This window comes from Schistocerca gregaria, chromosome 2 (assembly GCF_023897955.1).
Source record: "Schistocerca gregaria isolate iqSchGreg1 chromosome 2, iqSchGreg1.2, whole genome shotgun sequence".
In the NCBI taxonomy this organism is placed as follows: domain Eukaryota; kingdom Metazoa; phylum Arthropoda; class Insecta; order Orthoptera; family Acrididae; genus Schistocerca; species Schistocerca gregaria.
Genome location: NC_064921.1, coordinates 412,234,156 through 412,251,166, shown reverse-complemented (window position 1 = coordinate 412,251,166; position 17,011 = coordinate 412,234,156). Strand labels below are relative to the sequence as shown.

The 17,011-nt window shown below is 41.9% G+C and overlaps 1 protein-coding gene across 2 annotated transcripts in view; it reads right to left on the bottom strand.

Annotated features, from left to right (window-relative positions):
* LOC126323356 (SH2 domain-containing protein 4B-like) overlaps window positions 1-16,792 on the bottom strand; it is a 575,575-nt gene extending 558,783 nt beyond the window's left edge. For both annotated transcript variants that reach the window (XM_049994677.1, XM_049994676.1), the window contains exon 1: window positions 16,580-16,792. The gene's annotated coding sequence lies outside the window, so the exon portion shown is untranslated. The remainder of the gene's footprint in view (window positions 1-16,579) is intronic.
* Window positions 16,793-17,011: the final 219 nt, after the last annotated feature.

The following is a 17,011-nucleotide window of genomic DNA, read 5'->3' as shown; positions in this document are numbered from 1 at the left end:
TCCATAGCAGCGAAGATGAACGAGTGCTCAAAGCAACCACGCGACCGCTACGGTCGCTGGTTCGAATCCTGCCTCGGGCATGATTGTGTGTGATGTCCTTAAGTTAATTATGTTTAAGTAGTTCTAAATTCTAGAGGACTGATAACATCAAAAGTTAAGTCCCATAGTGCTCAGAGCCATTTGAAGCATTTTGAAGCTCAAAGAAATTAACTGCCATCTCAGGAAGTCTGACGGTAGTGTTTTGGCTCAGCGGTAGTACATAAGCAGTTTAAGCTGTTAGAAAACAAATATGTCACCACCTGTGTTGCTGGTCCATCTCGAGACTGCATGAGCAAATAACAGCTTCGTAGAAACAGGCGCCACCTGAGTGTCTAGACATGCAGTAAATACCTATCGTAGCACAAACAGCAGCAGCGAGCGCCAGGTACTTCGGTGTGACGCACCACGCGTGACGTCACAGCGATCGGTAAAGGACGCGGCCCTAATCTCCCATTTCCTGCAGCAGTGCTGTCGTATGCTGGTGTCCCCCACTGCCGTATGGCTCCGTGGACACGATCCGTGTGATTGAGCAGCTACCTATATCTGCGTGATAACAAATCTCTCTTCTGATTACTACGCGAAGACCTTTTTCTAGTTTTCGTGAACCGCACTGCTTACAAGTCTTGTCTGTGGCCGGCGGTGCAAAGAATCCACGTCGATGTTTTGCTACATTCGCAAGTTGGAGCTGACAGTTCTGGGTAACGGATGGTTGACATCTCGCACACGCGTTCGTCATTGAAAAATCAACACTTATACCTTATTTTAGTCACCCAATATAATTTTTGAGAGGATCGTCACATAACTGCACTTCCTAATAACAATAACTCGGGTTCATGTCCGAATCTAGAAATTTACGAAACTTTTACCTCACATTAAACACATTTTTATCGCTAATTAAGCTCTATTTTCAAGTTGTAAACAGTTTTGTTTGCTAGATGTGGAAGTAATTTGGACGGAAGTTGTAAGTACAACAGAAACTCAAACCGTAGCTGCAATGGATAAATATGACCTGCTTTGGCAGTTCTTCCTCACAACTATGCGTGAAAAACTTCATTCTAGCAAACCAAACGCGTAACAGAATGTTGTGAAAACTGACTATGAACCAACAGTTGGATTCTCTCGTCTGCACTATCAAGCATTTCTCTCATCCGACTGCATGACACATGAGACACATGACCTATAGTCGAGGGGAAAATTAACATAATAGAAAAAAAATTATCTACTTGGGAAGTGGCCTGAAACCAAACTCATTTCTACTGTATGGTGTCTACACCACTGACCCATCAAACCCGCTCACCTTCTGGTTACAGCCAACAGTATTTCAAGCTGTAAAAAAATTTCTGTATCAATTGTCTCTATGTCTAGCGTCAAAATAGAAGCCGAAACACGTGTTGATTTTTGTGTTCTGTGAAGAACAGCTACGTGAAATTCAACTCTCTCACACAAGACTGTCAACTTCTCCTAGACAACTACATTTCCACGTAATTATGATTACCGAAAAATCTCAGTGGAAGATCAAGAAAGACACGTTCGTGTTAAATAGAATGTAACAAAGCATTGTAGCATTTCACCCTTGTTGTTTAACATGAGTGCCATGTCGCGCCAGTGAGAAGACTCTCAAACGACAGCACTTTCACCAAAGAATGATAGATGTACTGCACATAATGGATAAAAAGCACTCCGTCGTCAGGCCACGAGTGGTCTACCGGATACCATCCGACCGCCGTGTCATCCTCCGTGGAGGATGCTGATAGGAGGGGCGTGGGGTCAGCACACCGCTTTCCCGGTCGTTGTGATGGTATTCTTGACCGAAGTCGCTATTAATCGGTCGATTAGCTCCTCATTTGGCATCACGAGGCTAAGTGCGCTTAACTTCGTTGATCCCACGGGAACCGGTGCAACCACTGAGGCAAGGCCTTTGCCCACATAATGGATAGCATACCAAGGAATTAAAATGGGTTAAGGGTAAAAGTTATGGCAAAGGTGAATAGCGATATGTTTTAACCAATATTGGGAAAGCGCCATAGTAAAAGTTGAGAAAGAATCCTATTTAGAAGGAGTATATAGAAGGTCTATATAAGGGCGATGTACTTGAGGACAATATTATGGAAATGGAAGAGGATGTAGATGAAGATGAAATGGGAGATACGATACTGCGTGAAGAGTTTGACAGAGCTCTGAAAGACCTGAGTCGAAACAAGGCCCCCGGAGTAGACAACATTCCATTAGAACTACTGACAGCCTTGGGAGAGCCAGTCCTGACAAAACTCTACCATCTGGTGAGCAAGATGTATGAGACAGGCGAAATACCCTCAGACTTCAAGAAGAATATATTAATTCCAATCCCAAAGAAAGCAGGTGTTGACAGATGTGAAAATTACCGAACAATCAGTTTAATAAGCCACAGCTGCAAAATACTAACACGAATTCTTTACAGACGAATGGAAAAACTAGTAGAAGCCGACCTCTGGGAAGATCAGTTTGGATTCCGTAGAAATACTGGAACACGTGAGGCAATACTGACCTTACCACTTATCTTAGAAGAAAGATTAAGGAAAGGCAAACCTACGTTTCTAGCATTTGTAGACTTAGAGAAAGCTTTTGACAATGTTGACTTTAATACTCTCTTTCAAAATCTAAAGGAGGCAGGGGTAAAATACAGGGAGCGAAAGGCTATTTACAATTTGTACAGAAACCAGATGGCAGTTATAAGAGTCGAGGGACATGAAAGGGAAGCAGTGGTTGGGAAGGGAGTAAGACAGGGTTGTAGCCTCTCCCCGATGTTATTCAATCTGTATATTGAGCAAGCAGTAAAGGAAACAAAAGAAAAATTCGGAGTAGGTATTAAAATCCATGGAGAAGAAATAAAAACTTTAAGGTTCGCCGATGACATTGTAATTCTGTCAGAGACAGCAAAGGACTTGGAAGAGCAGTTGAATTGAATGGAGGATATAAGATGAACATCAGCAAAAGCAAAACGAGGATAATGGAATGTAGTCAAATTAAGTCGGGTGATGCTGAGGGAATTAGATTAGGAAACGAGACACTTAAAGTAGTAAAGGAGTTTTGCTATTTGGGGAGTAAAATAACTGATGATGGTCGAAGTAGAGAGGATATAAAATGTAGGCTGGCGATGGCAAGCAAAGCGTTTCTGAAGAAGAGAAATTTGTAAACATCGAGTATAGATTTAGGTATAAGGAAGTCTTTTCTGAAAGTATTTGTTTGGCGTGTAGCCATGTATGGAAGTGAAATATGGACGATAAATCTTTTGGACAAGAAGAACATAGAAGCTTTCGAAATGTGGTGCTACAGAAGAATGCTGAAGATTGGATGGGTAGATCACATAACTAATAAGGAAGTGTTGAATAGGATTGGGGAGAAGAGAAGTTTGTGGCACAACTTGACCAGAAGAAGGGATCGGTTGGTAGGACATGTTCTGAGCCCTCAAGGGATCACCAATTTAGTATTGGAGGGCAGCGTGGAGGGTAAAAATCGTAGAGGGAGACCAAGAGATGAATACACTAAGCAGATTCAGAAGGCTGTAGGTTGCAGTAGGCACTGGGAGATGAAGAAGCTTGCACAGGATAGAGTAATATGGAGAGCTGCATCAAACCAGTCTCAGGACTGAAGACCACAACAACAACACAACAACACATTTAGAAGCAAGATTACGTGGGATGGCCAAAGGAAGAAGGTGTCAGAGTGTATTCTATAAGATTAATACTGCTTCCTTCAACGAAGAGCTAGGATATGGAACTGAGAAATAAAGCCTTCAAAGCGTACTTCTGAATAAGTGGAAGTATACTTCGACATGGGAATGGCATGAAGTACGAACTAAAAATTATTATAAGGAACAGACAAGAAAAATCGCAGTAGGAATATCGTAATAGAAAAAGAAGTTTATATTGGTACGATACTTGCTGTGGCACCAGGAAAGGGTGACCTGGCACTGGAAACAGCAGTAAAGTGGTATTTGGTTCAAATGGCTCTGAGCACTATGGGACTTAACATCTGTGATCATCAGTCCCCTAGAACTTAGAACTACTTAAACCTAACTAACCTAAGGACATCACACAACACCCAGTCATCACGAGGCAGAAAAAATCCCTGACCCCGCCGGGAATCGAACACGGGGGTGGGAAGCGAGAACGCTACCGCACGGCCACCAGCTGCGGACAGAGTGGTATTTATTTATTTAACCTGATCTGATTACGGTCATCAGGTCCTCTCTTACATCGGGTTAGGGTTTCACATATACAGTATCTTTCTAACATAACAATTTCAATAGGACAAATAGTATGAAAACGATTTGAGTGTGGCGAAGTGAGTTTATAATAATAACTATGAACTAATAAAGTTAAGACTGGCAGTACTTGAACCACTGCAGCTGCTGCCACTAATAGTGATAACAGCAATAATAATAATAATAATAATAATAATAATAATAACAATAACTGTGGTATCAGATATCGATACCACCCCACGGCGTATAAAGGATGCTAAATGGAATGGCAAGTTACCGCCTGACGACAATAGTGGTCGTGCTGTATCTGAGGGAACCAACGCAGCTCTCCGACACCTTCGCTCGTGCTTAGTTCAGCGAGCCTCATCGTTTCTGACAGTGTAATAGCTGCATTATGTGTACTGAGTCTTCGTTCGCTTGGAGAAATACAAGTTAAGTAAATCGTACTTTGACTGCGTTGACTTGTTCGTTAATCATTTCTGCTCCTGTCCAGCCTTCCTACGACGACAATTGCCGCACCATTCTGCAGTCCACATCTCCTTAGCGTTGTGTACAAAGTTGTACACAACACTATTGATAGTGGTAGACAAAGGTAAAGGCTGACAAACACTGGAATACAGAAACTTGGACATGATGGGCGTAACAGATACATTAAGATCCGTCGTAGGACTCAGTTATACCGATCAAGGGACTTCAGATGTAAAATAAAAGAAAGGAGCTTTTTTGGCACAACAGTGAAGCGGCATTCAAAGAGATGAATGCAATTCAAAGTGGTTAAGGCCAGTAGCAGAGGATAGTTTTCAACGCCGTTCAACTAATAAGCAGAGCTGTTGTTGTTAAATTCTGCTGTCGTAGTAACTATCTACATCTACATGTCCCACGCCCGGGTTCCCGGGTTCGATTCCCGGCGGGGTCAGGGATTTTCTCTGCCTCGTGATGACTGGGTGTTGTGTGTTGTCCTTTGGTTAGTTAGGTTTAAGTAGTTCTAAGTTGTAGGGGACTGATGACCATAGATGTTAAGTCCCATAGTGCTCAGAGTCATTTGAACCATTTGAACATCTACATGGATACTCTGCAAATCACATTTATCGAACCACCTTCATAATTCTGTATTATTCCAATCTCGTATAGCGCACGGAAAGAATGAACACCTATATCTTTCCGTACGCGCTCTGGTTTCCCTTATGTTATCGTGGTTATCCTTCCTCCCTATGTAGGTCGGTGTCAACAAAATATTTTCGCATTCGGAGGATAATGTTGGTGATTGGAATTTCGTCAGAAGATTCCGTCGCAACGCAAAACGCCTTTATTTTATTGATTTCCAGCCCAAATCATTTCTGTGATACTCTCTCCCATATTGCGCGATAATGGAAAACGTGCTGTCTTTCTTTGCACTTTTTCGATGTACTCCGTCAGTCCTATCTCGTACGGATCCCAAACCGCGCAGCAGTATTCTAAAAGAGGACGGACAAGCTTAGTGTAGGCAGTCTCCTTAGTAGCTCTGTTTACATTTTCTAAGTGTCCTGCCAATAAAACGCAGCCTTTGGTTAGCCTTCGCCACAACATTTTCTACGTGTTCTTTCCAATTTAAGTTGTTCGTAATTATAATACCTAGGTATTTAGTTGAATTTACGGCTTTTAGATTAGACTGATTTATCATGTAACCGAAATTTATCGTGTTCCCTTTAACACTCATGTGGATGACCTCACACTTTTCGTTATTTAGGGTCAATTGCTGCTTTTCGCACCACTAATATTTTTTCTAAATCGTTTTGCAGTTTGTTTTGATCTTCTGATGACTTTATTAGTCGACAAACGACAGCGTCGTCATCAAACAACGGAAGACGGCTGCTCAGATTGCCTCCCAAATCGTTTATATAGGTAAGGAACAGCAAAGTGCCTGTAACCTTTGGGAACGCCAGAAATCACTTCTGTTTTACTCGATGACTTTCCGTCAATTACTAAGAACTGTGACCTCTCTGACAGGAAATCGCAAATCCAGTTATATAACTGAGACGATTTTCCATAAGTACGCAATTTCACTACGATCCGCTTGTGTGGTACAGTGCCAAAAGACTTCCGGTAATCCAGGAATACGGAATCAATCTGAAATCCCTTGTCAATAGCACTAAGCACTTCATGTGAATAAAGAGCTAGTAGTGTTTGACAGGAACGATGTTTTCTAAACCCATGTTGACTGTGTATCAATAGACCGTTTCCTTCGAGGTAATTCATAATGTTCGAACAATATATGTTCTAAAATCCTGCTACATATCGACGTTAACGATATGGGCCTGCAATTTAGTGGATTACTCCTACTACCTTTATTGATTATTGGTGAGACCTGTGCAGATTTCCAGTCTTTGGGTACAGATCTTTCGTCGAGCGAACAGTTGTATATGATTGTTAAGTATGGAGTTAATGCATCAGCATATTCCGAATGGAGCCTAATTGGTATACAGTCTGGATCATAAGACTTGCTTTTATTAAGTGATTTGACTGGTAGCTGATATTTTTCGAAATATTTAGCACTAATTCAGGGACTCATCACAGGGTGTCACTACCGTTTGTGAACCGGACTGCGTTCGTAATAAGAGTCATTATTGTTAGCCTGCTTGCTAAAGAATATCTAAGAATTCTAGTGCAACCAAGCTGTAGTTATTTTTTGTCAGAGCACTGAGTTAGACGATCAGCACCAACGACTTTTCAAGGGGAAATCCGGACAGAGGATGGGATTTTAAAATGCATGCAATACTCATTAAACGCCTTATTACTGCCTACGATAGAGAACGTTAGAAAACCTATGGGTGCCCCAAATTGTAATGTAAGAGAAACTGGATGCAAATGTGACCGCCGGAACAATAATGACCACAAAACTTTCAGGTCTACCTGCTCGAGAAGGTAGCCAGGCGACATCCGACAGAGGATCTTGCGCAATCTTTTTTCATCGGCGGTGGTTCGCCACATCCTAGTATTAGAATTTAATGAAGAGAATGTATGGCGGTTTCTGAAAACAATTATTGGTCCTTCCACGACACAATAGATCTATCATACCAGGGGACGAACTGAATGAGCATCGAACTGCATTACGACTCCAATTACATGGTATTTACGCATCAGCCATTACGAAGAAATATCAAGCAAATGATCCAGAATCATTTTTGTAGTATTCTTATCTTATTAAACAAAACTGCACAGAAATAATTTATCCTATCCTTTTTGTTGCATGTTCAGTCAGTTAAATCGGCCGATAACACGCTTTCCTACAAGAAGATAGTTTTTTAGCGTTTCAGTAGATGAGCTTTCTAAAGCAATATTATTGACAAATGGGGCAGAAACCTTCTTCCACCATCGATCGCACACAGATTTCCTATAAGTTCAAGGTATCCGATAACATCGTTTCGTGTGCGATAACAATATCAATGACCTCTGACTTATGTGGAACTAAGCCATGAGCCTAAGAATGAAGTATTTCTACAGGAGAAGTAGTTACAACTAATAAATCATGAAAATGCGAGGATCCTATGCCTGCCAATCGTTCAGACACACAGAGAACGCTGTTTGGCCTACGAAGATCAAGTGGAGACAGAAGAAGAGCTCCGTTCGCTTCCGCTAACTGCGTAAGTAAAGCAATGGAGTCTGCAAAAAGAAATTATTAGGATAACAGGTGTAAAAAGTATTTACGAAATTAATTTACAGCCTCTATCAAAAAGTTAGTGTCGGGGCAGTGGTAATTAGAGCATGATTTGAAGCACTGCGAACATGAATGAAGTGAATCAGACAGTTGGTAACATTGCCGCCGGCAGTGTCTTCTTTAACCGCACACAAGCCCTGCGGCGATATGTTCGGCGAGCTCCCACTCTTCGCCTCGGTTGTTGTCGGGTAGAGTCAACTTTATCGTCGCTGGGAAAACACTGGCACGCACGTAAGCGCGGAACTCGCAAACAAAGAAAGCGTGATTTACAAACACAGTTCGCTTTATCGTGGATTCCGTTTGTCCTCACAAGTTAGAGAACTGCTTTACAGTTAGGAACAAAAGATAAAAATCTTTCGTGTTTCCATCGAATACCGTAACAATAAACGGGAAGGTATCTGCTCTGAGCACAGGAATTTTCTCAGTAAGTGTTATAGAGTTGTAAAGCTACCAGAGGCTACTGTATACTACCATAAGAAAGCCTAGAGTACGTTAGTTTCCATTGTAACTGTGGTAGGTTTTGACTTAGTACTTGCATTACCTGCTGACAGGGTGTGTTGCGTATCTATCGGGCGTTACCTCATAACGTTCGCTTTCTATACTTACGCGATCAGTGTCTTACTAGAGTCCCCTAAAAACTGGATGCAGTAAACCCTCCGGAAACTGAGTGAGTATATATAAAGGGCCATGTAGCCTACGGAACATTGTTGTTCTGCATCGTTATCTTCCCGTCTCTTACTTAAGAGTAAACAGTATTTATAGTAAAACTGAAATTGTCAATGTTTAATTCAGGTTTTATCTGAAAATTATTGATTCGTAATGTGAAACAGAGGGATGCTGTAGTAAAAATAAAGAAAACAATACAGATTTTTTATAAAGCACTATAAAACGCAATTGCCTCAAAAAATGTAAAATAAAAAAAAAACACAAAACGAAAATATATCGACCTTCGTCGAACTTCGTGTTTCTGTTATCCCTGAACAACTTTCGTATTGGCAATAATAACAGGAAATTCTTGCCTTTGATCATGATAAAGAACGTTTTACTGAGTACAAATTAACAACGATAATTACATCTTCATATATATATACTGTACGTGTGTGTGTCACTGAACTACTCCTAAACGGCTGGACCGATTTGAATGAATTGTTTCGTATGCGTTTGGGTGGCACTATGGATGGTTTAGATTCACAACTCAGCCCGGCAGATGGCGCTGCAGTCGGTATCTAGGTTATTTATCTATACTGCAACTAAACGACTTGAATGAATTTTTTGTGTAGGCATTCAAGTGGGGGCCTGGAAAATTTACATTCTTAACTCAGCACGGTAAGTGGCGTTGCATTTTTGTGCGCAATATTTAGCGTATTACATTCAGATATAAGTTGCGTGCATAGGATTTCGTTCATTTTTCGACATTTTAATTTAAGTGTATTATAGTAAGTGTGTTCTGTCAGCGACAAACTCAGAACACGCGAACAACAGCGTTTGCAAGTGTATCGCGCATTGACACGTGCATCACTTCTTCGCCTTGCGTTTGAACATGAGTCGGACATCGACTATTCGTCTCATTCACAAATTGTAATCCGTGCTATGAACAAACAACGCCAACACTGTCATGCACTCAAATAAAAAGGTGAATCGTCCGGTTTCTGCTGCGCGTCTGGAACAGTTGTATTGCCACCATTGAATTCGCCGACAGAACCATTCAAAACACCATTGGCTGGAGCTTCATTTCAATCTAAATTGTTTTTCCGTAAAATTCGCAAATTCAAATCGTGCTTTCAAATGACATCATTTGGAGCAACAAAAATCGTTCAGAATGAGGATGGTCGCAATTTTCAATCAACGTTTAAGATTCAGGGCCAAGTGTATCACCAAATTGGTTCTTTAATGCCGATGTCGGACACCGCTTCAAAACTTATGCAAATCTACTTCATAGGTGATGAGGAGTAGCAAATAAACGCACAGCGCCAGTACAACCGCATCGAGCAGATGGAGGAGAGAGAAATTGTCGGTATTTTAGAACTGCTTTTACAGAATCACAACCAGTTGGTCCAGTTGTTCAATACCGTTTCAAACAGACTGCAAAACGACAAATATACGATAGTCATCAAAGCTGACGAAGTACCATCTGGGTAGCACGCGGGCCGATATAATGCTCCGACCATTAATGAAGTTGCAGTTGTTATGGTTGGCGACGCATTTCAAAGTCGAGATATACGAATCCAACGCAGAGATAACACAGTGCATACGACTGAAGACAGTCATCACTCTTACGATGCTTTGCAATATCCATTGATATTTTGGGAAGGAGAAGATGGATTTCATTTAAGTATCAAACAAAGAAATCCAGCAACAGGTACAATCTACACATGTCGTTACCTAATATTTTATTTTTATGCAAGGTCAAAAAATGTGATTTTGTGGGTTGGATCTAGAAAATCCGGTCGTTTCACATGGCCAAGAATATGTAGTGTGCTCTCGCGCTGGAAAACCGTCTAGTTTATTCATTTATACTCCTCAGGAATTGACTAAAAATATTGTTCTTCAAGTAGTATTGAGATAAAATTAAACAAACATTACTGATTAGAACCCGTGCGACTGCTACGGTCGCAGGTTCGAATCCTGCCTCGGGCATGGATGTGTGTGATGTCCTTAGGTTAGTTAGGTTTAAGTAGTTCTAAGCCTAGGGGACTAATGACCACAGCAGTTGAGTCCCATAGTGCTCAAAGCCATTTGAACCATTTGAACTGATTAGAACGAATTGTTTGATGTTATTTCAAAATAAAGAATAATGAAATTATTATATTATTTCTCTTTCATTTCATACTTTGTTTAATATCCTAATCGCCTGAAATATCATGCAGGACAACGTCTATAGGGTCCGCTAGTATATTTATATTTGTCTTTGTAAACTATACTTGCATCAAAAGTAGTTGCTTTGGTTACATATAAGGGCAGAAATTACGCGCTCAACTGACTTTCATTACTTACAAAACACAATTTGTATTCTGTAAGGATATAAAATACACAATGGACTAACACTGATTCTAATTATGTGCAAAACAAGCAACCAAAAAAACATTACCAACACTACCAGTAATCATACCATTTACAACGCCATCTATTTAGTGTACAAAAACTAACGAAACATATGGTGCACAACTCTATTTATAGTTCTCGTTATTCCTCCATAGAAAAATAATATGGCATTTGTCCTTAATCTTTCTTACAGGAAGTATAAGTAGGCAAAGAGCAACACTAAAGAGCAAAAGATCACGGGAAAGCAAGCCGATGTGATTGGACGTGTTATTTTTTATCAGTAACGTCTGTTGCCTTGTGAGAAAGAAATAGCAAGCTCAAAAATATTGTTACATTTAGATGAAGCTTGTATGTTACAGGTACTCACAGCCTCTCGATTAAGCAAGCCGAGTCAAAATGTCACTTCATCAAAATTACCACTAGTCGTGTCAGTGTAAATGGTGAAATTTACTCTTGTTCAAGGGCCAGTTCTGCAGTAACTACACAGTCGGGTAAAACTTGATGTTACTTATTCCAACCCTTCAACAACCCAACGCGAAACATACTAGCTGACGGTAGTAATACGGGGTTTACTACTGACGACAGTAAAAAAATTCCTGAAGGACAAATATCTTTTCTTTTTGCTATCTTTCCTTCTTCTCTCTCGATGCAACTTCGACGCTATGGGTAGAGCTAAGCTTTATAGCTTCCAGACAGATAGTCAGACATAAGTCTCGCGTAATGACCAAAACGCTATAATTAGAGAAGGAGGGCTTCCGACAGTCTTTCTTCCTGCGCATCGTCTACAAATAGAGTAGGGGGGGGGGGGTGAGGAGAGGAGGAGAAATTATTCTGGTTCACAATGTACCCTCCACCACACACCACACTGTGGATTTTCTCTCCTATGAAATTACAGTTACCTGACTTAGGTTTAGGCTCTTAGTCTCACCTCAGCTTCTCTATGAATACGAAATGTACATTGTAAAACAAATGTCTACAGCTGTCAGCACTAAATCTTCAACTCCTTCAGGGTCCTGTTCAGCAGAAGAGCATTTTCAGGCTAAGCCGAGCCAGTCTATTATCCAAATTCATTTGCGGGATTATTTCTAACGAGTTAGAACATACATGTTTACCCACACTAAGCCACTATCTGTGTCCACTCGAACGAAATAACAATGTGTTATTGTGCCAGCTAGATATACCAGACGCTACAGTCTGGAACCGCGCGACGCTACGGTCGCAGGTTCGAATCCTGCCTCGGGCATGGATGTGTGTGATGTCCTTAGGTTAGTTAGGTTTAAGTAGTTCTAAGTTCTAGGCGACTGATGACCTTAGAAGTTAAGTCCCATAGTGCTCAGAGCCATTTGAACCATTTGAAGATATACCAGAATATATCATTTTAATGCGACGTTCAGATCGCGTAATAAATTACATGCTTCGACAAGGAGGCAGAACAAGCCCGAATAAGAATCCACTCATCGGGTCTACCACTCGCGACTATAAAGGGGAGAAGATCTAACTCAAAAATAATAAACGGCGAAAGACAGTTCTTTAATGTTTAAACCATTGATCGGCTGCGAATGGCCTGGTGGATTATTGCACAGCAGAGGTGAACAACACGAGAAAGAATTCATCTGGCATCGTCCGTCTGTGAATGTTAAATGACTACGCATACGAGATACATGGCAAGCTCCAGACATACCAATGACAGTACTAGAGAACGGAATTACCGGGTAACTGGAAAGTACGACAGACTGGAGGACCACTTCTAGTCCTCATAGCTAAAGACCCGAGTCATCTGAAAACAGTTCATAAGTGACACTGCGCTTATTAAGTATCCCAATAATGGGAAGTTCCATTGTTCCAGCAGACGTCTCAGTAATATAATACACGACATGCAGGTTACATTGTGAACTGAACGTTCTGTAAGCACAGACAAATAATGGACGTGACATCACGGATCAGAAAGGAAAGAAAAGAAAAAAAAAAAACATTAGAGTCAAGGAATGTGCCCATGGTGTGTGTTGCGAATATACAATTGGCGTATTGACACTCCTAGGTGACAGGTAGGCTTGTGCACGTGTGTCTGTATGGGATTGTTAGAAGCGGCCAACCACCTAAACTGAAAAAGAGTTTCTATATCTACACCCATTCGGCGCCTTTCCTTAGTTTGAAAATCCAAAGGAGGCCGCGAACAACTATTTACAGTCATACACCATCACAGCGCGATGAACTACAGGGAGGTTTCCAATGTAAAATACGACATTAACGCAACAATACCGTGATGAACTTTAAGATACCATTTCTCCCTCATTAGTGACCAAGTATTTCCACGACCAGTATTCAAAATGATTTGCTCCGAGTCGAGTGCCACCGCACAAAAGTGCGTAAGCGATCTAGGCCACGAAGGCGCGTGCATTTGTGGGGGCGGTACGTGTTCCGACGACCAAAACATCAAAACACCGGAAATACGAGTCGTACGTATGTGTGAATCAGACGTTCTACTTCGTTATACACAGAGGTAGGTGCAATTCTGAAGATACTGAGAAGTGTCTGTCTGCGTGTCATTATAAAACAACAAATTTTTAATTCCTCTTTTTGAAATAACAAAGCCATCTCAAAGAGTTTCTCTTTTGAATGTATGTCCAGTGTGCCACGATACAAAAAGACAACAACAAAACATCTGTTGTGTCTGCTGCCTGTCACAGTCGATATCTGTCCCTGTTTATCTCATCACTACTGGACGATATCCATGTAGAGGTAGACGATAAACGTAGCAGTGTTTCGATTCACGAGAAAGAGCTCTGCATCATGTTCTGGATGGAACGATCAAAGACACCGCCAAAACACACAAATAATCTTCCTAGGTCGTCTAAAACGTCAAATTTGATTTGGATACTGCTGATAGTGTGCTAGTCAGTGACGTCGGTAAGACACACAAAACCACTGTAAACGACTGCTTACGAAGGTAAATTACATCTGCAAGGTGCTGTTTAACCTTGCTACACACACTTATCGTTATTAGTGCGCGGGATCTATCACGGCTGCCTTGTCAAAAAACGGATATATTGAAATAAAACGCAATCGAGATTTATAATACGCGAAACATTGGAGAAGTACGTTTCAGGGTGTTTTCGGTGGAGGTAAATGTATCATATTTCAAATACGAACCAGGAAGAACATTGTACCTGACTGATGGAGTAAGAAGCCACGGCGATCGGCCACACAAGATGAACTGTCAGAGGATGAAAATAAAAAATAACATGGCGTTCCAGTTGATGAAAGATTGCCGGAATCATCGACATACTGGTACAGCTACTGGAAATACTGAAGAATACAATATGTCAAATTTTCATAGTGATGCACTCAGTCAGTATGTCGGCTATGAAATGATACAGTCACGCGTATTTTAATTATCGAAGTGACGGGACTGCTGCGGATTTATAGAGGTTTCAGGTGGGTATGTCCTAGTTATTAATAATGCCTTCAGCCTTGAAAATATGTCACGGTGGGAAAACAGCTAATTTCATCCAGGATGTAAGTATAACTTGTAAATTAGCAATAAATGATTCTTGTGAATGAAGTCATTTAGATCGCTTAATCTATTTCTTTGTTTACAACGACGTTTCGGCTATTGCCGCCATCAGATAAAATCTTTCAACGTCAGATTCAATAAGTTTTCTGTAGATGGTAGTAGCCAAAAATTCCTTATAAATTAAGAAATGTATAAAACCATTCTTTTTCTGTCATCAGTTTCCTACCTGGCTTGATAAGCCTGCCACGAATTCCTCTACTACTCCAATCGTTTTATCTCAGACCAGCATTTATAGCAGACGTCCTCAGTTGTGTGTTGGATATACAGGGTGACTCTGGAGGAAAGGTACATGACAGTGTTGGTCATTCTAAACGAACAACTTCAAATGAATATATTTCCTTTTTTCGTATCTGTCACACAACTGTTTGAATACGACGGTCGTCAGTCGCACGCCCTTCTCAGCACTCATATGCGTATACGACTCAAGTGACATTACGCTACAAAGTGTTGTCTTTACGGGTCATTTGAATGCGCACAAATTATTGGTGACCAACTCATCGGTCCAGGTGTTTTAGATAACCGTGGTAACGGAGTACGGTGTCTTTATAATTTTCAAATCTTGTTAACGAGAATACTTGGAGGATAATCCTTTGGCATTCGGTACAGCCAGCGACACAGCACGTCAGTGAAACATGTGCTGGGCGTTGGTTCGGTCTCCGTGGAGCCGTGTCTTGGCCACCGAGGTCACCCCATCTTACTCCATTAGATTGCTGTTTGTTTTGTTGGCTTAAGAGCGAAGCCTATAGGCGCAGAGTGGACAAGAGGAAGAACTTCCCGCTCGTATTTCACACGAGTGCGCTCAGGTGAAGGGCAGTACGACTGAGCTCAGACCAGCGATACAACAGCTGTCTACAAGAGCTTCAAAATGCATTGCAGTTGACGGTGGGCTTTTTGATCATCCTTTGTGAGCAAATGTGCACAATTAAAGAAAACATTGGCTCAAAAAGTTTCGTTTACTATCATCTGCATTTGTCCTGTTCTCCATTGTTTTCATTAGTTTCTTCGGAAACTACTGTGCAGCTGGTCCCGGCGGAGTTTCGAGTCCTCCCTCGGGCATGGGTGTGTGTGTGTGTGTGTTTGTCCTTAGGATACTTTAGCTAAAGTAGTGTGTAAGCTTAGGGACTGATAACCTTAGCAGTTAAGTCCCATAAGATTTCATACATATTTGAACATTTTTTCTTCGGAAACTGCTAAGAACAGAACACACGTTCTTCGTTCAGAATCATTAATACTATCATCCCTCAAAGCACGTAGCTTTCCTCCTGATTCAACCTGTATCCATCCCTTGGTTTACTACATACAGGCTTCTCTGCTGCCATGGAAGTTATTCCACAACATTATAACACACGTCCTAACATCTTGTCCCCACTTCTTGTCAACGCTTTACAAATATTCCTTTCCTCGCCGATTCTGCGGAGAACCTCGTAATTTCTAGCCTTATTAATCCACTTAGTTTTCAACGTTCTTCTGTAACACCACACTTCAAACGCTTCGATTCTCTTCTTTTCTAATTTTCCCACAATTCGTGATTCACGCCCATACAATGCTGTGTTCCAAACGTACATTCTCAGGAATATTGTACACCACACTGAAGCCTACGTATAATGAAATTTTTAGCGAAGTATGCGATATGTACATCTTTACGCACAAAAATCAACAATGATCGCGAACTTATTCAAGAAAATATGTGATTGTTATGATACACTTGTTCACTTCGTAAAATCGTAGCCAAAATGCCACCCTTCCAATCAGCGTAGAGCTCGGGTTACGCTACAGTCGGTCCTCACTACCTCCAGTGTCGATGGTGACGTCACTGACCAAAACAGAACGTCAGCATCGCTCTCTTCAGTAGACTCGATCCCATCTTCCTTTGCGTGCGGGACCTGGATGACCATCAAACTGGAGACAATTCGAAGAACGGCTCCAGAGTAGAACGCAGCCAACAGCGCATCGCGGAAGGAGTCGGCTTGGTACTGGAGACACCTACCTTGTGTTTATGTCGATGACTGTAGGAGGAAGAAAGCGTGCTGCAGGCCGGGCGGGGGTGTCTGAAGGCGGGCGGCGGTCAGCAGGCAAGGCGCTGCACTGGCGACATGAAGGCGCTACGAGGCACGCGACACTGGCTGGCGTGTGCTGAGCTGTCAGCGACCGGCCAGCGGGCTCGGAGCACTGTGCGCGGCCGTGGCGAGGCACCGACTGGAGACCGCGCCGGGCGCGCCGCCGCTCGCCGCCCCCCACTCCCCTCCTGCCGAGGCGCCGGGGAGGGGGGAGGGGCACAGCATCCGTCCTCGCTGCCGCCGCACACTGTAACTATAGTGCTACAACGGGAGAGGACAAAGCGTAAGTCACAGCGAAGACGACGTGGAATCACGGACATCATTTTTCAGGAGGTAGTCATTTGGACTTCACGTCGTTTCTT